Source organism: Eulemur rufifrons, chromosome 16, assembly GCF_041146395.1.
Source record: "Eulemur rufifrons isolate Redbay chromosome 16, OSU_ERuf_1, whole genome shotgun sequence".
NCBI lineage: Eukaryota > Metazoa > Chordata > Mammalia > Primates > Lemuridae > Eulemur > Eulemur rufifrons.
In genome coordinates, this window is record NC_090998.1 from 36,389,965 (window position 1) to 36,415,152 (window position 25,188).

At 38.4% G+C, this 25,188-nt stretch overlaps 1 pseudogene; it reads right to left on the minus strand.

The window, feature by feature from the left end:
* Positions 1-24,019: 24,019 nt before the first annotated feature.
* Positions 24,020-24,789, minus strand: LOC138397262 (coiled-coil domain-containing protein 90B, mitochondrial pseudogene; annotated as a pseudogene).
* Positions 24,790-25,188: the final 399 nt, after the last annotated feature.

Below are 25,188 nucleotides of genomic sequence, written 5' to 3' on the forward strand. Positions count from 1 at the left end.
TGGTTGTTAGTCATCTTATTTCAACTAACGAGGGATTTTGACGTATGATGCGAAAAGGTCAGTGTTAAGGACACTTAAAAGGGCTATTAGCATAAATAGCATTAGAGTATAAATAACAGCATATATGGTACAATAATAAATTAATAGAGACATATACTCTTTCAGAATTTAGAAACATTTCTTGTTGGGTCACCATTGTGAATTTCAGTGCCTGCTTTAAATTATAAAATTTAATTTTCTTATGTATGTAATACACAATCATGTGCTGTATAACCATGTTTTGGTCAATGATGAACTGCATAAACAATAGTGGTCCCAGAAGATTATAATGGAGCTGAAAATTTCCTATTGCCTAGCGACATCATCATCATCGTAAAGTAGTGCAATGCATTATTCACGTGTTTGTGGTGATGTGGGTGTAAGCCAACCTATTGCACTGCCAATCATATAAAAGCATAACAACATAATTATGTATGGTACATACTTGCTAATGATAATAAACTGTGATGCTGGTTTATGTATTTACTATACTACACGCTTTATCATTATTTTAGAACATTCTCCTTCTACTTATTGAATTTAAAAAGTTAACTGTAAAATAGCGTCAGGCAGGTCCCTTAGGAGGTATCCAGAAGAAGGCATTGTTATCATAGGAGACGACAGCTCCACGTGTGTTATTGCCCCTGAAGACCTTCCAGTGGGACACGGTGTGGAGGTAGAAGGCAGTGATACTGATGATCCTGACCCTGTGTAGGCCTAGGTTAATGTGTGTGTTTGTGTCTTAGTTTTTAACAAAAAAGTTAAAAAAGTTAAACAAACTTTAAAAATTGAAAAAAGCTTATAGAATAGGGATATAAATAAAAAATATTTTCATAGAGCTGTATAATGTCTTTGTATTTTGAGCTAAGTGTTATTACAGAAGAGTAAAAAAGTTAAAAAATTAAGGTTTATAAAGTACAAAGGTACAGTAAACTAAGGACGATTTATTATTGAAGAAGGAAAAATATTTTAAAATCTATTTAGTGTAGCCTAAGTGAACAGTGTTTAGAAAGTGTACAGTGGTGTGCAGTAATGTCCTAGGCTTTCACATTCACTCACCACTCACTCACTGACTCACCCAGAGCAACTTCCAGTCCTGCAAGTTCCGTTCAAGGTAAGTGCTGTATATAGGTGTACCTTTTAAAAGTCTTTCAAACCATATTTTTACAGTACCTTTCTATGTTTAGATATGTTTAGGCACAAAAACACTTACCACTGTGTTCCAGTCGCCTACGGTATTCACTACAGTAACGTGCTGTAACATTTGTAGCCCAGAAGCAACAGGCTATACCGTATATAGCCTAGGTGTGTAGTGGGCTATACCATCTAGGTTTGTGTGAGTACATTCTTTGATGTTCCCACGACGATGACGGCATCGCCTAATGACGCATTTTTGAGAGCATATCCTAGTCATTAGGCGACGCGTGACTGTTTTTCTCCCCTCAATATAGAAAGATTCTGAAAAGGGTCAGCATTCAAAATGTGCCTGGCCATTGCTGGAAGAACCTGATGAACTGAGGACCAGTCTTTTCACTTAGGACCGGATTATAAGTTAGAGATGTTATATATAGGATTGCTCTACTGGCATGAAAGATCCTCTAACTGTTTCAAACCACTTTCTTCTTTTAGAGTTGTGTTAGATCCCATAGCATGGACCCTAAGTAGAGCATTAAGATGGGACCTCAGGGTGTATGGTATTTTCTTTAAAAATGTGGAAAAAGAGTTTTCTTATGAAGTTGTCTCTTCTTGAAGTTTAGACTTCTAACAAGAATGCAATCAAATTATTTCCCTTTTATCTTATTAGGCATTTTGTAACTCATCGAATAAAATCTCCTTAATAATAGGACACATAGCCTTTGAGACATTTGAGCCAATAAGGAATATATAATATTGATAGTTTCCAGTAACACTACTGCTTTATTAGTTAGGGAGGTTCTTTTGGTGAGCATAGTAAGTGACTTAAAAAATAGGGAATTCATTAAAATGATCTTGAAGACTCATAGGATCTAAGAAAGAGTTGAACAGGTAGACCTAGGGCAGAGGAGGTACCATGGAACTTTAAAGACCATGTTAAATGACTCAGCTCTAGGGGTGCTGAATCTTTTAAAACCAGATTCCCTATTATTCGGGGAGAAAGAGTCTAATTGGGGCAGTGTGGGTCAGTGTCCACCTTGGATCAAAGAGCTATGGTGAGAGGGGCACTATCATGTAGCATATATCACAGTGGGGACAGCTCCAAGAGGAAGAAAGCTGTGACTTACTGTAGGTGGGCAGCCACCATGAGAGATGTTGAATTTAGAAATTATAATTTCCAAGTCTTACCGAAAATGTTTGTATGTACATACACAGACATAATAAAAAAATTCAGGTGGTTTGTTATACACTTGGTGGCTATAGTTAGCATAGTTGTATGGAGAAATGATTGCAATACTGGGTAAATCGTTTCAAGAACTATCATCTTCACTAGCATAACCAAGTCCTCTTGTTAGATGCTTACCATGAGACTGTGGAATAGAAATGTAATGAATGGGAAATAGCATAGCCTGTAACACATATTTAGTACATAGACACATAAACAAGCTAAAGTGCCCTGCAACACCAAAGTCCCACTTTATGTATGTCCTTTGCTTCATTTTGGGGGACTTGAGAGTCCTTGTTAATTTGTTCTTTGATTCTTCTTTTACTTTCAATTTTTTTTTTTTCTGTTTGAAATTTTTTTCTTCAGTCAGCACCAGGATTCAATTTTATTGTATCGGGGTAAGAACACTTAACGTGAAAACTACCCTTTTAACAAATTTTAGGTGTATAATACATTATTGTTGATTATAGATACAGTGTTGTACAGCAGAGCTCTAGATCTTATTCCTCTTGCTTGACTGAAATTTCATGCCTATTGATTACTGACTTCCCATTTCCCACGCCTCCTAGCCCCTGACACCACCATTCCACTTGCTGATTCTTTGAATTTGACTATGAATATTTTAGATACTTCATATAAGTGGAAACTTACAGTGTTTGTCTTTCTGTTACTGGCTTATTTCATTTAATGTATTACAATATCCTTGAGTTTTATCCATGTTATGTATTGCAGAATTTCCTTCTTTTTACTGGCTGAATAGTATTCCCTTGTATGTATATGCCACATTTTCTTTATGCATTCATCTGTCAATAAACATTTAGGTTGTTTCCATATCTTGGCTATTGTGAATAGTGCTGCAGTGAACACAGGAGTGCAAATATCTCTGTGAGATCCTGATTTCAATTCTATTGGATAAATACCCAGAAGTGGGATTGCTGAATTGTATGATAGTTCTCTTTTTAATGTTTTGAGGAACTTCCATACTGTTTCCATAATGGCTGTACTAATTTATATCCCCACCAACAGTGTACAAGGATTCCAATTTCTCCACATCCTCACCAACACTTGTTATCTTTCATCTTTTTAGTAATAGCCATTCTAATAGTTCTAACGTATCAATGTGGTTTTAATTTACATATCCCTGATGATTAGTAACTTTGAGCAATTTTAAAATAAACATGTTATTTGTATGTCTTCTTTGGAGAAATGTCCAGTCAAGTCCTTAGCCCATTTTAAATCAGGTTATTAGGGGATTTTTTGTTACTATTGAGTTGTAGGAGTTCTTTATATATTTCGGATATTAAACCCTCATGAGATGTATGGTTTGAAATATATGCTCTCAGTCCATAGATTATCTCTTTACTTTGTTGATTGTTTCCTTTGCTGTATAGAAGCTTTTTAATTTGATATAATCCCTTTTGTCTATTTTTTGCTTTTTTTGCCTGTACTTTTGAGGTCATATCCAAAAAAATCATTGCCAAGATCAATGTCATAGAGCTTTTCCCTATGTTTTTTCTAGTAGTTTTACAGTTTCAGGTTTTACTTTTATTTATATCTTTAATCCATTTTGAGTTAATTTTTGTATATGGTGTAAGATGAAGGTCTAATTTCATTTTTCTGCATGTGGATACCATTTGTTGCAAAGACTATCTTTTCTCCATTGTATGCTCTTGCATCTGTGTCAAAAGGTAATTGACTGTAAATGTGTGTATTTATTTCTGGCCTCTCTATTCTGTACCATTTGTCTATATGTCTGTTTTTATGCCTCTACCATGTTGTTTTGATTACCATAGCTTTGTAGTAGATATTAAAATTCAACATTGTGATGCCTTATCCTTTGATAGTTTTGCTCAAAATTGCTGTGGCTATTCAGGGTCTTTTGTGGTTCTATATCAATTTTAGGACTATTTATTTGATTTCTCTGAAAAATGTCATTGGAATTTTGATAGGGATTGCATTGAATCTGTAGATCACTTTGCTTAGTATGGACAATTTAACAATATTAATTCTTCCAATCCATGAAAATAGAACATTTTTCCATTTATTTGTGTCAATTTCTTTCATCAATATTTTATACTTTTCAGTATATAGACCTTTCATCTTGGTTAAATTTATTTCTAAGTATTTTATTTTTTGGTAGCTATTGTAAATAGTACTGTTTTTCTTGGTTTTCTTTTCAGCTAGTTCATTGTTAGTGTATAGAAATGCTACTGATTTTTGTATGTTGATTTTGTATCCTGAAACTTTACTGAATTTACTTATTAGTTCTAACAGTTTATTATTAATAATGGAGTCTATAGGGTTTTCTATATATAAGATGGTGTCATCTGCAAACAGAGACAATTTAACTTCTTCCTTTCTGATTTGAATGCCTTTTATTTATTTTTCTCTTCTAATTGCTCTGGCTACAACTTCCAGTACTATATTGAATAGAAGTGGTGAATAGAATATTCTTGCTCTTGGTCTTACAGGGAAAGCTTTCAACTTTTCACTGTTGAGTGTGATGGTGATTATGGACTTATTACAGAATTTCCTTCCTTTTTAAGGCTGAATGATAAGGAGAAACTTACTTATATTATTTTGCTATTTTTTCCTATATGTTTTATAGCTTTTTTCTCCCTCATTACTTGCATTACTAATTTCTTTTGTATTTAGTTGTTTTTGTGGTGAAACATTTAAGTTCTTTATTTCTTTTCCTTTTATGTATGTTCTATATCTATTTTCTTTGTAGTTACTATGGAGAGTAAATTTAATATCTTAAGGTTATATACTCTAATTTAGATTCATAATGACTTAATATCAATTACATACAAAAATATTGCTGCTTTATATCTCTCTCTCCACTTTTTTCAGTTCCTGATGTTCTGAAATTACATCTGCATATATTGTAAGTCCAAAAACACAGATAATTTTAAAAAGGTATTAGCCTCCTATGTTATGTAGAAAAACAAAAGGTAGAGTTACAAGTTAAAGTTACAGTAATACTTAAGACTAATGATTGATTTAAAAATTTATTAGTCTCTTAAATCATGTAGAAAAAAACTGAAGTTACAAACCATTGTTGTAATAATGCTAGCTTTTCATAATCGCACGTGTTTACATTTACTGAGATCTTTATTTCTTCATATTGCTTCAAGTTACTGTCCAGTGACCTTTCATTTCAACCTGAAGGACCTTCTTTAGCATTTATTGCAGGACAGTTCTAGTGGTAACAAACTCCCTTAGCTTTTGTTTATCTCAGAATGTCTTGATTTCTTTCTCCCTCACTTTTGAAGAACGGTATTACCATATATAGCATTCTTGTTTGATAGATCTTTTTCTTTTAACATTTTGAATGTATCAGCATACTGCATTCTGGTCGCCAAAATTTCTGATGAGAAATCTGCTGATAATCTTATTGAGGATCCCTGTATGTGATGAGTCACTTCTCTCTTGCCGCTTTTAAGATTCTCTCTTTGTCTTTCAACAGTTTGATTATAATGTGTTTCAGTATGGGTGTCTTTGAAATAATTCTAATTTTGGAGTTTGTTGAGCTTCTTGGATGTTTATACTCATAACATTCATCAAATTTGGGATTTTTTTGGTCATTTTGTCAAATATTATCTCTGTCCTTTTCTCCCTTTTTTCTCCTCTACGACTCCCATAATGCATAAATTGGTTGGCTTGATGGTCTCCTCCAGGTCCCTTAGGCTCTGTTCACTTTTCTTCAATCTTTTTTCTTTCTATTTCTCATACTTGATAATTTCCATTGTCCTATCTTCAAGTTTGCATATACTTTATTCTATCTGTTCAAATTTGCCTTTGAATCTCTTTAATGAATTTTTCATTTCAGTTACTATACTTCTCAGTTCCAGAATTTCTGACTGTTTTCTATCTCTTGATATTTCCATTTTGTTTATATATTGTTTTCTTAACTCTCTTTATGTCTTTCTTTAGTTCTTTGAGCATCTTTATGACACTTGTTTTAAAGTCTTTGTCTAGTAGATCCACCATCAGCTCTTTCTTTCAGGGATAGTTTATTTTGGTTCTTTTTTAAATGAATGTGTCATACTTTCTTATTTCTTCTATGTCTTGTGATTCATTGTTAAAAACTGCACATTTGAATCTAATAATGTGGTAACCAGGAAATAAGATTCTTCTCTTTCTCTGGGGTTTGCTGTTTTGTTGTTGTTGTTGTTTTCATTGTTGTAGGCCATCTCTGTGATGAAGATCATCCTGACGCATAAACTTAAGGCATTCTCAGGTCTTTTTTGAGCCTGTGCATCCTAATTTCCCCAGTGTATATGCTTGCTTTTGAATCTCCTAGTTTTTAATGTCTGACTTCAAAAAGGGGAAAAAAGAAAAATCAAAGGGAAAATAAAGGGGTGTTGGCTATTTAAATGTCCCAGAAGTCACTTCAACCAGAGAGGGAGGGGCTTGCAACAATGGGGGGAGGTGCAACGATGGCCACAACCTCTTTGTCTACATCTCTATTATCAAAACAACAATCAGAAATCAGAACACAGATACTAGATATTTGGAGGACAGGGTCCTTTTTGCCCACTATGGCTTCCACAAGCTGTGTGCAGGTTATTTCAGGATCATGTGCATGGCTACCTACTAAGGGTAGAGGGTGATGGTGGGCTGCTATTACTATGCTAAGAGCTGAAATTGACTGAAATTGAGCACATTTACCATCCACAGCTTCCAATGGACTTTACAAGCCTTCAACAGACTCCAGAGTTCCAAAGCAGTTATATTTGACAGAATCTGCAGTAGAATTGTTGTGTAGATGGGGAGACAGATTCCTGGTGCTTCCTACTCCACCATCTTCCCAGAATCCTTCTGCTTTCCTTCAGTTTTGAAGGAGAGTTTTTCAAGTATAGTATTTTTGCTTGGCAGGTTTTTTTTTTTCTCTCAGCACTTTGAATATGTCATCCCACTCCCTTCTGACCTGCAAGGTTTCTGCTAAAAAAAATACCAAAACCACTGATAGTCTTATAGATTCCCTTGTATGTGACAAGTCACTTTTCACTTGCTGCTTTCAAAATTCTCTTTGCCTTTGACTTTTGGAAGTTTAATTATAATGTGTCTTCATGCGGATTTCTTTAGATTTATCTTATTTTGTGTCTTTTGGGCTTCTTGGGTCTGGGTGTCTATTATCTTCCCCAGATTTAGTACATTGCCAGCCATTATTACTTTGAATAAGCTTTCTTCTTTTTTTTTTTTTCATTTTATTTTTATTTTTATTTATTTATTTTTTTTGTTTGTTTTTCAGCTCATTTATGGGGGTACAAAAGTTCAGGCTATATATATTGCCCATGCCTCCCCATCCCCCTGAGTCTGAGCTTCAATTGTGTCCATTCCCTAGACAGTGCACATTGCACTCATCATGTAGGTGTGCTCTCCTCCCCTCCCCCCACCCCATCCCCCCCAGTCAGAACTTCAAGCGTGTCCATTCCCCAGGCAGTGCGCATCGCACTCATCAAGTAGGTATACACCCATCCCTTCCACCCAGCCCCGACCTCTGTTGGATACCCAATTAGTGTTATTCCCAAATGTGCACTCAGGGAAACCAGTTTGCTGGTGAGTACATGTGAATAAGCTTTCTTGTCCTTTCTCTCTTCTCCTTCTAGAATACCCTTTCCATCCACAAACTTAATTTATTGTTATCATTTATTATTATTTGGACACACTACTTCTATTCCTAAAGGCTGGAGCAGGCATAGCTGGAACACAAACTATGTGTCTCATATTAGCTTACACTACTGTGCTGCCTTATGGAATTACTGACATCAGAGATTACATTTTATATTCATTTCTGTAGACTCAGTTCCTTGACCAGGGCCTGGCAAGTGGAAGGTGCTCAGGAAGTATTCATTGATCGTATTGAGGTTCTTTGACAGAAGAAGAAAAGACCTTCCTATTCTAAGGATTCCTTCTTATTTCTTAAAATGACGTGGGGATGTCCAGTAGGGTGGATTAGAGGTAAGGCTCAGATTTTCCTGAAGCTCATATTTTCTGGGTTATGCAGTATTTAAAAGTTCTCTGGCACTTGGGGTCCCATAATTGTGTAAAAGCTCCCTAAATTTCTATCAACAAATATTCACCCTTAATTTTTGTTTGATATCTTTCTTATGGTAAATTAATTTTAGAAGTTACTAGGTAGAGGTTATAGCCAGGGGAGGAAATAGCTATATTAATGGCTATTTCAGTTAGGATTTTTCTGGTTGTAGGCAATAGACTATCTAACCCAAATTAACTTAAGCAAAGCAAAAATACACCATTAGGCCAGGCTTTAAATGGAGATCAATGATGTGGCCTTGGAGAGTTCCCCTCATCAATTTTGTTTCCACTTCCCTTGGGTTGATTCCATTCTCAGGCAGGTTTTTCTCTCATGGTTGCAAGATGGTTGTCAGAAACTATAAAGCTTCCCAAGCTGAAATGCTGTAGAAAAAATGGAGAGTCTTTGGTGTGGCATTCCTCACTAAAGTCTTATTGGCTCTGACTGGGTCATCTGACCATCCATAAAACTATCATTATGATCGAGAAAATGGGAAATACTGATTAGATTAGACCTGGTCTTATGCTCTACTCTGAGGCCAAAGTACATCGGCTGGTTTGGAGGAAGGGGCTGCTTCTCCAGGGGTACCAGGCAAAGGAGGAATGACTGCCAAGTGGCAAAAACAATCGATGGCATGTAATGAATTTTCCTTTGGCGCCCATGGCAAGCATTGATAGTCAATCATAGTACTTTATCGCACTGGACCTGGATGTGGCTTCAGCAACTTTGTCAGCGCAGGGCTCTAGTCAGCTACTAACAGTCCATTAGAGCTGGCAAGCAGGGTGAACACCTCATGCCATCCCTGGCCTAGAAGTAGAAAATACCTGTAAATCCTCAAGGGAAGACATGCTTTTCCTCACCAATAAATCTAGGAAGAGACAGACTAAAAGAATTCTATTGTAAGACTAAAATTGATCATTGATGAGCATTTTAAGTTAACCCCTGCCCCTTTGTGTGTGTGTGTGTTTGAGTTTATTAGGAAATATTTTGTTTATAGGTTTTGAGAAACTCTCTGGAGCTATGGAACAGTGATAAATTTGTTCTTTTCAGGGTGGCCATTAAAAATGTTGGGGAACATTCTGTGATTTCAGTGGCACAATGTGGCCAAATAACTCCTTGTTTTTCTACCAAAAAAAATGCAAAACATAAACAAATGAAATCAGACTTAAACAGATGGGTTTCCCCTGGGGACCCAGTGGTCAGAATTGCAGGAATTCTGAGCCCAAGCCCTGACTCTGCATTCCTGGCACCCCAGGGTTAGCATGGTGATCGTCACCCATGTGACCATGAGGATCCCAGAAGGCCCTGCCCTCCTTTGCCATCGTCCTAAATGCTTCCAGTTCTGGCTCACTTAGGCCAGAAATTCCAGAAATAAACATTCACTTTTGTGATTTTAAAGCTTTTCTTCTTTGGTCTCCTTTTAAAATGCCTTTAGAAGGGCCCTGTGAAGAACAGACCATTAAGTTCTACTGGCCCTTTACAATTCTAGCAGGAATGTTGGATTTTCCTTTGAAAGCAAGTTTTATTATATGGGAAGTGGGAAAAATGTTGGGGGGTGGGGGTGCCAGAAAGGGATAAAAGTGTCTAGAAAGAGGAGGCTGAGAAAGCCGAAAACAAATGTTTCTTCTCACTTTGTTACGGGGCCTTAGCTGCAGCCTTGGGGATGCAATTTGAGAACCTCCAAACTTCACTGTGTTCATTCTGTCCGTTCCTCCCATGTTAATCCAACAGATATTTACTGAGCACCTATTATGTCCAAGGCACTTAGGAGAATACAAACAGGTAGTTTCTAATTGAGGAATCTTAATTATCTAATCACATATGGTGGAAAAATAGCCATATCATCCTATTTGGCATAGTGTTTCAAAAATTTTCAAGTTAATGATCCTGAAATTACTCTACAAATATTTGGACTCTCCAGTCTATAAAAGTGTTATTTTCTCAGCCACAAAATGTTATACTTTCTTAATATTGTTTTGAGGTTTAACAAGTAAGTCAACATGACAACACTGAAACATTTCACCTTGTCAATTCTGGAGTATTAATATATTTATGCAATGTTCTCAGTAATCTCTACCTGTCTTTCTTTCCCCTTCTCTTTCCTCTTTTCTCTCTTGCCACGCCCCCCCCTTTTTTTTTGAGACAGGGCCTCACTCTGTCACCTGTGCTAGAGAGCTAGAGTGTAGTAGTGTCATCATAGCTCACAGCAACCTCAAATTCCTGGGCTCAAGCGATCCTCCTTACTCAGCCTCCTGAATAGTTGGAACTACAGGTGCGCACCACCCAACTCAGCTAATTTTTCTATTTTTTGTAGAGAGGAGGTCTCATTGTGCTGCCCATGCTGGTCTCGAACTCCTGACCTCAAGTGATCCTCCTGCCTGAGCTTCCCAAAGTGCTAGGATTACAGGGGGAGCCACCATGCCTGTCCTCTCCTCTTCTTTTATCTCTCTCTTTTGAACTCTCTCTCCCCTTTCCTCTTCTCCTTCTCTGCTCTTCTCTATACTCCCTTTTTCTTCTTTCTCCTCTATAACCTTCTGTCTGCCTCGCTTTCTCTCTATAACCTCTCTTTTCTCTTTCCTCTTCCTTTTCTCCCTCTCTTTAATCCTGCTTCTTTTTCTGTCTTCTCCCCCTCCTCTGCTTCACCCCAATCTTTCTCCCTGGTTGCCTCTCTTCTCCTTTGGAGCTGGATCTCATTTGCTTCCCCTGCACACAACTTCCATGCGGTAAGGAAAAGCCCACCCTTGACCACACAGAGGTTGAAGAGAACTGTACTCCCTGAGTATCTATCTATGAATTACTTCCTTTAGGCAGCTCAGATTATTTCTACCTTACTGGGCTGGTCATATAGGCCAGGGGGTTGAGCACCGTGAAGGAACCCCCCTTGGGTGGGGGCCCACCCTGGCAGCCATAGTTACTGTGTTTGGCAGTTCCATCAGAGCTGGCTGGAGACAGGGAGGGTGGGCTCCCCCAGAAAGTGGGAATGTTATGATCAGAAGAAATTGGGGAAGGGACACTGAACAGGAAAAAAACAAAACAAAAGCAAAATAATATCTATCTCCCCACTCTTCACGTCCAGAAGACAATTCATACATCTTAGGAACTATCTTAGGGTCTTAAGTAACTTTTTCTGCACGAAATTCACTGAAGACAAGCTAAAGGCCATGCATATTTATTTTCCTGCCGTCCTAAGTTATCATCTTGTACTGAACATGGTAGCTAACATGTTCTTTAGTGTCTAGTGACATACACTCTGATATAAAGAACAGGCTGTTATACTACAAAAAAGAAGCTTGTGAAAGCTATCACAAAGCATTTAGAGATCACTGGAATAAATAATTAAAAGATCAATTCAATTCAGGTCAACAAATACTTATTGAGTGTATATTTTGTCTTAGAATCACCAGATGAAATCATAAATATATTAGGAAGAAAATAGTGAAAGAAATAACTGACATGCATTTGAAAAGGTAGAGATCTGCTGAAACATACCTGCAGCATCAGTACTTTGACTTGGGGCAATGATGCTGGACAGTGCGGGACGACCCAGCGGAGGGGATGTGCTCTGCACACACCCAGTGTCTGGAGGAGGAGGTCGTGCCCCAGGGGCACCACTGCACATGCTTCCTCCCAGCCTTTCAGATGTGGATGGTAGTAAGACCTTACCCTCTCGTAGTTCTCATAGGGCCGTTCAGCCAATGGCATGATTTCCCGTGCACTGTCTCACTCGGATCCGCATGACTGCTCTGTGAGGTAGACAGGAGGGCTGGCATTCTCCCTGCTGGGCAAAGAAAGTGCAGGGGGGTGAAGTGGCCTGTCTGGTGTCACACAGGCCATCTAAGAGAGACCTAAGCCTTCAACTGAGCTTTTCTGAGTGCAAGATAGGAACATCCCCCACTGCATCGCCACAAAGCTCTCTTTCTCAGAAAAGCAGTGATGGGAGACCCTGTCCTCCTTCCTGGGATGCCCTCCCTCCCTGGCCTACACTGCAGTGGTCTTTCCTGAGCTCTCCTGCACTGGCCTCTGATCTTCCCTGGCTTTCCACATGCAGGTATCCTCTGAGGCAATGGGGCCCAAAGTTCATTAAATGTCACAATTGGAGAACTTTCATACCCTTCCCAATATCCCCCCGCTCACCTCCTCTGACACTCACACAGAGTCCTGGTCCCAACCCCTTTGTGACTTTGGCTAACATTCTGACACTGCTGCAGGTTAGGATCTCCAGAAATTAGACCCTGAGACTTAGTTAGGATTGCAGTGGGTTTTTTGAGGAGTGACTGTGGTGAAAGGAGAAGGAGAAGCAGGATTGGGCACCGGGAGCCATCAAACTGCATGCAGACATGACAAAGTCCCTGCAAGCTCAATGGAGAGTTCTGGAGCAAAGATAGCCTATTAGACCCTGACTACTCATGGGGTGGAAACTGCCAACCTTGTACTACTTACTGCCTTGCTCAGTTATTGTCTGAGGGCCTCCTGAGAAGAGTGTGACCTTGGCTTGGAAGCTGGAGAGGCTAAGAGCTGAGGGCCATCTGCTCACCACAGTCCTTGCAGCTGGGCAATGACTCTTTCAAAGGTGGGTCTGAGATGCACTTCTCCATCCATGCCACGGGCATCTTTTAGTATGTTGTCTTGTGTTGGCTATTTAATTGCTTTATGTCTTTAGGTCTTACCTTGGTAACTAGAGTATAACCTTATTAAGAGTTGGGGCCATTAAAAAAAAAAATCCCTTCTTCAAACCAGTACAGCACGTTTCCTATCAGACGATTGACTGTATTGGGAACCAAATAACTGGGTGCCTCTGGAATAGAAAGCATGATAGCCTTCCAAACACCCACCGCTGAGAGATAAATATTACTGACATCTTCTGGAGAAACTTGACAGGTTGGAACTAAGAACAAATGATAAACATGGGCTTTGTTTAAAATTTAACCAAGCTTCAAACTTTTTGGTCTGTTAGACTGCAAATATTTAGTGTGCTGGTGGAAATGAATTCTTGAGGTTTATACTTTGGGAGATGAATAAGTTTAGGCTGGTCACAACTCTTAGATTTAGATTTGATGGATTACGAGGCACAGCCTTACAACAAAAGCCAGCTGTCTGTTCTTGGGTGATAAGCTGGTCAAGATGTAGGAATTCTCTGCGTTTCCATTGGGGCTACTGCAGAACTGCCCCCCCCAACCCCCCACCCCAAGCACTTCTGCGATGCCCTGTAGCTCAGGGAATGAATCTAGCGACTGAGGAATGTCATCAGAAATATATCCCACAGAGGGAGAGGGGAACTGGCATAGTTGCAAACCTGGCCACATATTTTGTATCATCCTTGTGCAGCATTTCCACGTGTTCAATCTTCCTGTCATTATTTAGAAGAAAGAGCTAAAGCAATCACTCCTACTCATTTCATTTTGACAGTGCAAAAGCTTTAAAACATGTCTCCCTAGTGGCAAAATATGCTTGATAAACAAAGAGAACTCTACTTTAAAAAGCAGTTTTTTAGTGCACAAACAGCTGTATTCCATTTTTGGCATAGAAATGGAAAAACTAAAATGACTAATCTCACTAAGTATTACAATAAAAGTGATGACGAAACCTTAAGTATATACTTCACATCTTTAGTAGCCCTGTAATTACAACTCAGTTAAACACACACACACACACACACACACACCCCAACTTCTAGAGCACAGTTAATTACTATGTGCCTTCATCATTGCCTTCCTCCCCACACTTATGCACTGACCCCCCAATATCAGTCATTTATCTGCCCTGGAAAGGTAAATGTGTTTTTGCATAAAACATCTTTATTTAATGCCATTTCTATGATCCCAGAAGATACTCTGGAAGAATAATTAATAGTAGTTTATCAGAATTGGGGCTTGACCACCTCAGTAAATATTATGCTGTCATTTATACTTCATTAAAGCATCAATCTGCATTTATTTTTGTCTTTTCCTGCAAAAATGAACAAGTTTTGTAGGTTGTATATCAATGAAACAGAAACAATGAAAATCATCTCCAGGACACTATTTTAGAAAAGCTTCATTTTAAAAGATGTTTAGGATTACCAAGGGATAAATTAAGGAGAATTAGAAAAAATCAAGTTGATCTCTCTATTACTTAATACATTTGGGAATTGTTCCTCAAAAGGTCATCAGTGCTATAGGTAAGTTTGCAGTCACAACTGCCTTTCCTGACATGTTTTCATTTTCACATTTCTTTTCAAAATCCTGCAGTGAGCAAGGGTTGTACACAGGGAGGGGGTTGTACAGCAGGGAGGGAGTTGTACACATCTGATCTCCTTTGGGACCCACCGGTGGGACAACAGGTGTTGTAACCAGTGTCTTTGGTGGCCTCCATAATTCTCAGTCCCATCTCAGGCATCCCTGTTGGTTTATAGCATTGGGATGTTGGCCATTCCCAGGATAGCCTCTGGAGGCCTATAACCACACTCTTGCCGGTAGCAGTGACGTGGCTTCATTCTGCCCATCAGATTATACAAAAGACAACATCCTGGGGATGGATAGGAGCACACACTTGGAATCATACCAACTAGACTTAGATGCTGGGTCTGCTACTTAGAAAGTGTGTCATATTGGGCTATTTGACCTAACTTCTCTGAGTCTCAGCTTTCTTACATGTACAACAGGTATAATAATAGTACATCACAGGGCTGCTCTGAGAAGAAATGAGATATGTGTGAAGCTCTTAGCACACTGTGTGGCACAAAGAAAGTGTTCAGAAAGTGATAGCTATGTTTATTAATTAGACAAACTAACAGGAGAATCAAATTATAATGTAGCATGTCTGGAAAAATTTTTAGACAGAGCAATCTATTTGGGGGAAACTATGCTTTAGTCAAGATTCTTTTGGTTGCAAAGAAACAAAACCTTGTTTGAACTAGCTTCAGTCAGAAGGGGACTGAATGAAAGTTTATAGAAGAAACTCACAGGACAAAGATGGCAGGTAGAGTCAGGCTCACAGGCTAGAGCTGGGAGCTGGGAGCCATGATTGGGTTAACTCTATTTTCTTAATGTCCACATGACCATCTGTCTCTGCTTCTATCCCTACTTCTGCTCCTCCTCCTCTGTCTTGACCAAATTCCTCTGCTTACTTATCTTGCATGTGGTTCCAGTGGCTTCCCAGACACTACTGAGAGCAACTGGCTTGCATGGATCTTGATACACACTTAGTGGGAGAAAGTCGGATTAGCCCAGCTCATCTGTTTGAGCCAGACCACACAAATGATAGGCCATTGTCCAGCCAATGGATTGGGTCCTTTTTGGTCATCTGTTCACCCGTCATCCAATCAGCCATGGCCTATGCAGTTAGGGTCATATGGGAGGTCAGAGCTGCCTCTTTCAGGCCTATGGGCAGAGCAGATTTTCTAGAAAAGAGTAGGGGTATCTAGCTTGGCCCCCAAAGACTTGACAATCCTACTGCTAGCAGCTTTGTGAATTCAGTCTTAACAACAAGGGCCAAAACACAGAGAAGTAGGAAAGTCCTAAAAACTGGCAGCCCCTCACCCCTCTCCCTAAATGCAGCTGGCATCAAGGTGGTTGCTCAGCAAAGAAGCATGTCTCCATCTGTGCCTTTCAGGGCAGCAGGTCCGAATGAGAAGGATCATGAAAGACTTTTCCATGCTGAGGAAAGAACAAAAAAAAAAAAAAAAAGACTGGGGACAGGAATGGGAGAAGGCTATGGCTAGGAGGTAGTTCAGGTGGGCAAGGTGAATCAGTGTTGTTGAGGAACCGTGACTCCTCAGAGAGGTCAGAGGAAAGCAGGTCGGGGAGGTCCTTTGGGCTCAGCGAAATGGCTGACCCAGTAGAGAGAAGACTTTCTACATTTCTCTGGCCTGGTGCCCCAGGATCCTGGTTTTTCTCTCTGTTCTGGCAAAGGAGGTGGCCATTTGCCTGACAGAGTTGCTTACCGCAGGCTGCTGGTGTGCCTCGTCCTCCCTGGGGACATTGAGTTCTCTAGAGAACCGGACCAAAGCGATGCGTTGGCAAGGAGGAGGATTCCCCAGGTTTGCAACTCCAGAGACAAACACATTCTTCACATTCTCCCCAAGGAGGATGGTCTGCAGTCAGTGGCTGCAGTTAAAATGTGAGAGAAGGAAGTCTGATGCTGTGGAGATATCTGGAACGGGGCCTTCGCCTTTGAAGTAATTGAAAGAACACCTTAATTCCTCATTCCCAATTTTGCCAAAAGTCTCTACATTTTTACTTTGGTCAGGGGAGGTGGTAGCTTGATTACAGCAAAGTCTCCCAGTCTCATTTAGTTGTAATTGCCTTGTAGCAAATAATGTGACCATTGGGTCAAATGGATGGGAAGGGAGCTGCTCTTCTTCCCTGGGCAGTAACCAAATGGTCTTATAATCTGAAATAGCAATTCAGATGATAAATCTTGTGCCCCTGGGGTGATGGTCAGGAAAATGGTGAGGGGAAGTCTAGGGAAAGGAATTGCCAGCAGGTTGAAGCAATGATAATTAAAGTAACAACAGTAACAGGTACCATTTATTTAGCACTAACTAGAAGGCACTCTGCATACATTTATTTCTCCCTAAATCCTGCAAAGTAGCTATTGAAATATGCATGGTACAGATGAGAGCTCAGAGAGATTAAATAATTTGCCCAAATCCAGACAATGGCCAAACTAGAGTCTGACCCCAAGTCTGTCTGATGCCAATGTCCATGGAAGTTCTACTACCATTTGCTGATTCTCCAGATCCTCACCCTACAAATAGTAAAGAGAGTACAAACAATAAAAAAAGGACAGGAGTTTCCCTTAGAGATCTGGATGGAGAGAAAGAAAGATGACGAGACACCAAGTCAGCCAGAATAGGAAGACAAAGGTGCAGGATGGGCAGCCATAGTCAGGGATTGGACATAGCACAGACTCACTGAATGAAAAGTTAAGGTCTTCTGGGTTGTCTGGGTAAAGGGAATTTAGGACTCTTCTGCTAGGGAAGAAAATAAAGCTTAGTTGGAGGGTCCCAACAAAAGGAGGAAAAAAATTCGTTTACTTTTCCCATGATTGCCTAAATTTCAAAACAGTTGAAAATGAGCATTCTATAGAGTCCAAGAAGAAAAATGAACAAGAAGAAAAATATCCTTGATCATTTTTGCCAAAATTAAGAAGCAGTGTACTTGTCTTTACCAACATTCAAGTAACTAGAAGTATTCTGAATGGGACTGAATTTCAAAAAGCTCTGAGTAGGCACACAGGTGCAATGCCACATGCAACAGCTGACAGGCCACCCCCCTACCTTGGGCCCCTCCCCCTGCTCTATCCCTCCCTGGAGCAGCAATGCTAACAGCTGATCTATCGAAACAGGCAAATGTAACATTACATGTTAGGGACTAATCTGTGTATGGACTTCTGAAAAGTGAGCTCTTCTCTTTTGGACACTTAACCTTTTCATTGGAAAAATTATATTGTATTGAGGAATATTTCTAGAGACATCTCTGTGATCTGCTGACTAAGTAGGAAAAGCCCCAAATTTCCCTGCCTATCTTTATGAGGGTTTCCCCTCAATAAAGTTCTCCCGATTAGGAAGGCATTAAGTGAGGAGAACTTAAGGACTAAAATTTTCATCATAAAGAGTAATGTTTTATTTCAAATAATGTCAGCAAAATCCTAAACACTTTAGATTATTTTTAATGACAAGATAGCATCTACGTATGATCACAACCCCTCCAACTATATGAATTGTTACGCAATGTGCCACTTTCCTTTGTGACTCCAGGAAGTCTTATTGAGACATGGAGCAGTGTAAGATGATGAGCCATCATTTCCTGTGCTGTACTCTAGAAAACCTATTCCCAAGAGAAATTCTTTGAAGACAGGGTATGATAGTTAAATAAATTTGGGGACTCTTACATAGAAAAAGATCATCTCTTGGAGGTTCTTTTCTACTGAGTCTAGACCAGGTCTCAGAATTCTTTCAACATCGCACTATAGTAAGCTTTACTAGTTGACTGGTTTTGGTAAAGACGTGAAACCTGTCCCAGCTACTTGAGAGGCAAGGTGGGAGGGTCACTTGAGCCTAGGAGTTCAAGGCCGCAGTGATCTATGATCATGCCACCCCAACCTGGGTAACAAAGTAAGACCCTGTTGAAACCTATTTTCCATTCTTTATGTACTCTTGTCTAGTGGGTTTAGAAGGACTTAAAACTGGGATGAGGCCAAGACTAGGGGCTACTCAGTGGCTTAGGACACTAATGGAGCTCTGAGATACAGTGCCAGCCCTTTTGTCTGAAGGCAGGAAGTCTTGAGTGGAAGAGTGTGTTATTTGCCAGTGAATTTGCAATAGCAGAAGTTTGGTTTTGATAATGGGTTAGTTAACAAAGTACCCTTGGGTGTCCATGGGCACAGAGATAGCTGGGCTTCTCAGCAAAAATAGTTGACCAGAAGACAGGCAGATGACCCAGGGAGTGGTATTGGTACAGAACGCAATGTATGAATATAGCTTTGCTCCAAGAATAGTGAGAGACACTGCCACACCAACATACTAAAGAAGAAAAATCACTTGATCATATCATTACATGCAGAAAGAACATTTGACAAAAGCCAACACCCATTCATGATAAAAGCTCCCATAAAACTAGGAATAGGGGGGACTTCTTCAAGCTGATAAAGAATATCTGCAAGACACCCTACAGCTAATTTAATACTTAATGCTGAGAAACTCAAAGCTTTCCCAGTAAGACCAGGAACATGGCAAAGATGTTCCTTCTCACCACTACTTTTCATCATCACATTGGAAGTCCTAGCTAATGCAATAAGAGAAGAAAAGAAAAGGTGTAATGATTGGGAAGGAAGAAATAAAGCTGTCTTTGTTTACAGATGACATGATCATCTATGCAGGAAATCTGAAAGAATCAACAAAAATCTCTTGGAACTGATGAGTGGTTATAGCAAAGTTGCAGGATACAAGGTTAATATAAAAAATTAAATTGCTTTCCAATATACTAGCAACAAACAAGTGGAATTTGAAATTAAAGGCACAATATCATTTACATTGGCATGCAAGAAAATGAAATACTTAAGTATAAGTCTAACAAAATATGTACAAGAGCTATATGAGGAAAACTACAAAACTCTGAAAGAAATCACAGAATTCAGCAAGTGGAGAGATAGTCCATGTTCATATAGAAAGCCCAGAAATAGACCCACATAATGTCAACTGATCTTTGACAAAAGAACACAGGCAATAAAGTGGAGCAAAGATAGTCTTTTCAACAAATGGTGCTAGAACAATGGTCACTTACATGGAAAAAAAAAAAAACCCAAGAATTTAGACACAGACCTTACACCCTTCACAAAATGAACTCAAAATGGATCACACACCTCAATATAAAATGAAAAACTGTAAAATTCCTGGAAGATAACATAGGAGACACTCTACCTGACCTTGGGTTTGGCAATGATTTTTTTTTTTAGATTCCATACTAAAGGCATGATCCATAAATAAAAGAATTGATAAGCTGGACTTCAATAAAATTAAAAACGTCTGCTCTGTGAAAGGCACTGTCAAGAAAATGAGAAGACAAGTCACAGAATGGGAGATAATATTTGAAAAGATATATCTGATACACAAAGAACTCTTAAAATTCAACAGTAAGAAAACAGACACCCCAGCTAATAAATGGACCAAAGAACTTAACAGACACCTCACCAAAGAAGATACACAGATGGCAAATATGCATGTGAAAAGATGCTGCACGTCATATGTCATCAGGGAAATGCATATTAAAACAACAATGGATACCACCATATACTTATTTAAATGGCCAAAATCCAGAACACTGACAACACCAAATGCTGGCAAGGATGTGAAGCAACAGGCACTCTCATCCATTGCTGGTGGGAATGCAAAATGGCATAGCCACTTTGGAAGACTGTTTGGCAGTTTCTTAGAAAACTAAACATATTCTTACTATACAATCTAGCAATTACTGTTCTTGGTATTTGCCCAAAGAAGTTGAAAATTTATGTCCACAAAAACCTACACACAGATGTTTATAAAGGTTTATTCATAACTGCCAAAACTTGGAAGCAACCAAGATATTCTTCAGTAGGTAGATGGGTAAATAAAATGTGGTACATCCAGACAATGGAATATTATCAAGCACAAAAATAAAGTGAGCTATCAAACCACAAAAAGACATGAAAGAATCTTAGATGCATGTCACTAAGTGAAAGCAATCAATCTGAAAAGGCTGCATACTGTGTGACTCTAACTATCTGGTGTTCTGTAAAAGGCAAAACTATGGAGACAGTAACAGGATGAGTGGTTTCCAGGGGTTAGAGGGGAAGGTGAGATGAACAGGCAGAGCATAGAGGATTTTTAGAGCAATGAAACTTCTCTGTATCATGCTATCACAGTGAACACATGTTATTATACATTTTTCAAAACCCATAGAATGTACAATACCAAGAGTAAACCTTAATATAAACTATGGACTTTGTGTGATGATGTGTCAATGTAGGTTCATTGATTGTGACAAATGCACCACTCTGGTAGGGGATATTGATAGTGGGGAAGGCTTTGAGAGAGAGAGAGAGAGAGAGAGAGAAAGAGAGAGAGAGAGAGAGAAGGGAGTATATGGGAAATCTCTGCACCATCTGCTCAATTTTGCTGTGAACCTAAAACTGCTCTAAAAAGTATTCTATTTTTAAAAAACTATATATCTAAAAATATAATTATTCATCTCTCAGACACATTTTTTACCCTGTATTCTCTTATATCTTTTTTTCTGGCATTCCTACTAGTCAGATATTAGACTTCTTAGCTTAAACTTCTAATTTTATTCCCTTTTCTGTCCATTTCCCATTTGTTTTGTCTCTTTGTTATATTTTCTGGGAAATATCTTCATTATATCCCAAACTTCCTATTGATTTTTTTTTTGCTGTAATATTTTAAAATTTCCATGATTTTTTTTTATCCTCTGATTTTTCCTTCCTTCACTCCCTGTGCCCCTTACCCTGGATTGTGTTCTTTATTTCATGGTTGCAGTATCTTCTCTTATGTATATGTTGATGTTTATGACAGTTTTATTTTTATGCTTCACCATCCTTCCTGAAATGCGTGGGATTCTATTAATTCTAGCTTTTAATTTCTACTTGTTTTTCATGTTGCAAACCTTCTTCCTATGCCTGGAGTTTTTGTCGCTCTGTTCATATTTAAGAGTGAGGCGCCATAAAGCTGGTTGGGAACTAAGTACAGGGCATCATTGTAGAACGATGGGGCAGAAAGTTAGCCTTTCTGCTATTAATAGTTAACCCACAAATATTAGAAACAATGGCTTTTCTTAAGCATCTGGGTTTATTTAGTTTTGTTTCTCCATAAAAGGATTCTCCAATTTGTTGCATTGCAGATTCAGCTTAGTTGCCATGTTCTGGAGGTATGAGGGTCTCATCTTTTAGTTTACAGACTTTTATTTATTCTAGTTTTTTATTTCAGAATTTTACGCAGGTAATATGCTTTGGTTACATAATTTGCTTTTGTACAATTTGAGTTGAAGTTATAAGTGTGCCTTCAGTTTGTGTGAATTGTACCTGTTAGGTGTGAATTTACCCATCCCTTTCTCCTCCTTCCCACCTACTTGATTTCCCTTGAATTTTACTTCCATATGTACACATAAGTGTTGATCGATTAGTTCCAATTTAGTATTGAGTACATGTGGTGTTTGTTTTTCCATTCTTGTGATAATTCACTAAGAAGAATGGACTTCAGTTCCATCCAGGTTGTTACAAAAGATACTAGATCACCATTTTTTCTTCTTAGGTGAGTTGTGCTCCATGGTGTACATGTACCACATTTTATTAATCCACTCATGTATTTTGATGAGCACTTGCATTGATTCCATATCTTTGTGACTGTGAATTGTGCTGCTATAAACATATGAGTATAAGTGGTTTTGTTTGTGTGCGGGGTTTTTTTTTTTTTTTTTATAAAATGCCTTTTTTTCCTTTGGGTAAATACCTACTAGAGGGATTGATGGATGAAATGGTAGGTCTGCTTTTAGTTCTTGGAGGTATCTCCATATTACTTTCTTTTTTTTTTCTTTCTTCCTCCTCCCTCCTCCATATTACTTTCCATAGAGGTTGTATTACTTTGCAGTCTCACCAATAGTATATAAGTGTACCTCTGTCTCCACATCCTTGTAAGCATCTGTTGTTTTGGGACTTTTTGATAAAAGCCATTCTCACTGGAGTTAGGTGATATCTTATTGTGGTTTGGATTTGCATTTCCTTGATGATTAGAGACATTGAATATTTTTTCACGTGTTCGTTGGCTATTAGTCTATCTTTTGAAAAGTTTCTGTTCACATCCTTTGCCCACTTGTTAAAGGGGCTGTTTGATTTTTTTTCTTGCTGATTTGCTTGAGTTCTTTGTAGATTCTGGCTATCAGGCATTTATCAGATGTATAGCATGCAAATATTTTCTCCCATTCTGTAGGCTGTCTGTTTGCTCTATGATTGTGTCCTTGGCTGTGCAGAAGCTTTTTAATTTGATCAGGTCCCATTTACTTATTTTTGTTGTTGCTGTTATTGCTTTTGGGGCCTTCGTCCTAAATTATTTGCCTAGGCCAATGTCTATAAAGCATTTTATTTAATTTAACCTCCTATGTTTAATCTCTTAAATAACCTTTGGCTTCTCTCCTGACCTCTACTAGGCTGGGCAACTCCATGTCTAGGAGGTTGTCTGGTTTATTTTCTCCAGAGAATGAGCCATTTATGTTTTTGGGGATGAGAAGGAATAGACCCTTAGCTATGCATGGTGGAGCTTATGTGTCTACTCCTACTATATATTTGAAACCCATGTACCTGTGCTTCATGTCTCACCTCTGCTTTATGTGTAACCCTTTGGAGAGGATTCTAGAGTGAATTTGCTTGTATCTTGATAAAATCCTCAGTTGCAGGTACTTAGTTTCAGCTTTTTTTTGTTCTACTAAGGGAGTTACCATGCCTTCATCTAATTTTCATGTTGAAAAAAAATGATGTTGCCTACTCTTCAACTCTCTTTGTAATTTTTCTCTTCTTAATGGGAGGCAAAGAAGATGAACACATGATTTCAATCCACCATGTTTAACCACAGATAATATGATTTTGAATATATGTAGGTTTTTGGTTATAATAATCTTTTATTTTACATGAAAATGTAATTATGCAATAGTTACCAGGAAAGTTAAATCCAAGAATTAGTATTTAGGCTAGGGAATAGTTTTCAAATTTTCAGCAGATATCAACAAAATCCTATACAATTTACACAGCTGTTCAAGCAAACACAAGAAAACTCTGGTTCAGTTTCTATGAACAATCAATAGGATAAGGACAAAATGCCCTCCTATTATATTTCAAATAAATCAGGTTTTGAATGGTAGCTTTTCAACATAATAAAATAAAGACACACATACAAAAATAAAGAAAATATCTCTTCCCATTCTAAAGCACTTCTGTTTAGTCCATATATGCTTTGAATAATCTTGTAATAAGTTTCCGCTGCAACTGGCAATGTTCAAAGTAACTCTGTGGTGGTTTACTGTTCTAAGAAGTCAATAGTAGCATCAGTAGGAGTATTAATAGTACTTCCAGAATCTATAAAATCCCGATGCTACTGCCAGGCAAACAAACACGGAGGCTGCAAGATAATGAATCGTCTCAAGTTTGTTAGACTCCATCAGTATTTTTAAGGAAGCAATTTCAGTATCAATTTTATTCCTGGTCTCTGTAATAACACTGGGTATCATTTTTCATAAATTCTGTGCTTGCTTCTGTAAGTTGCTCTTCTTGATCTGTAAACATATCTGTTACTTTGCTCCTCTCTAGGTTGATGTCCACTTTATTATCTGCTCTGATTCTACTGGTTTCTGGTTTCATGTATTAATTGCTGCTTAACCTGGTCTAATTCAGTTTTGATTTTCTCATTCTCTGCTCACAGATTTGAAAATTCTCTTTTCTCTAGGATGGCCATGTCTTTCCTGATGGAGTCCAAATGAGCCATTAGCTATTGTACTGATATTTCCTGTCGAGCTTGAATGACCTTTTCCTTAGAGATAGTATCCAGGGTGACATTTGATAAAGTGGTTAATGCTGATACAATTGTTTCTGCTTGTGTTTTGTCAAATCCATGAGTTTCCAAGCCTTGCACCAGTGCATGTGTATGAAAAGTTAATTTCCTTTGTTCTAAAGGAGTTATGCCCACTGGCCTCCCATCATATCCTTCCTTGGCTGTAGTGGTGAAGAAATCTCTCCACAGGACTGGTGAGAAATGCCCGTGGGGGGTTGAAACCCAGAAGCCCCCTCTGCTTTTAGAGTTCAAGAGCCACCAAGCCCAGTGACTCCTCATGTCCTCAGAGTTTTCCGGTTGGTGGGCGAATATATACAGTTTTTAATGTCAAGAGAAAATGCCCAGTACGTGAAGAAATTAGAAGACAAAACTGTGAAAGGAAACATACTAAGGTTTATGCCTAGGTTGTGAAATTATTCGTGATAATTTACTATTTTCTTTAAAAAATATTTTCTGCGTTTGCCAAATTTTCTGCAATAAACATACAGTATTTTCATAATAAAAGAACCTAAAAATACATTTAAAAATCCATACTAGTGCTTATATTAGCTCAATAAGGGCAACTTTCATTGCAGTGAAAATTAGTGACCTGGAGGGAAAAAAAGTGTTCATTTTCTTCATGCCAAATGTTAAAGCTTTAATAATAAATTAAATTTAAGTAGTAGAGAAACAAGCTAT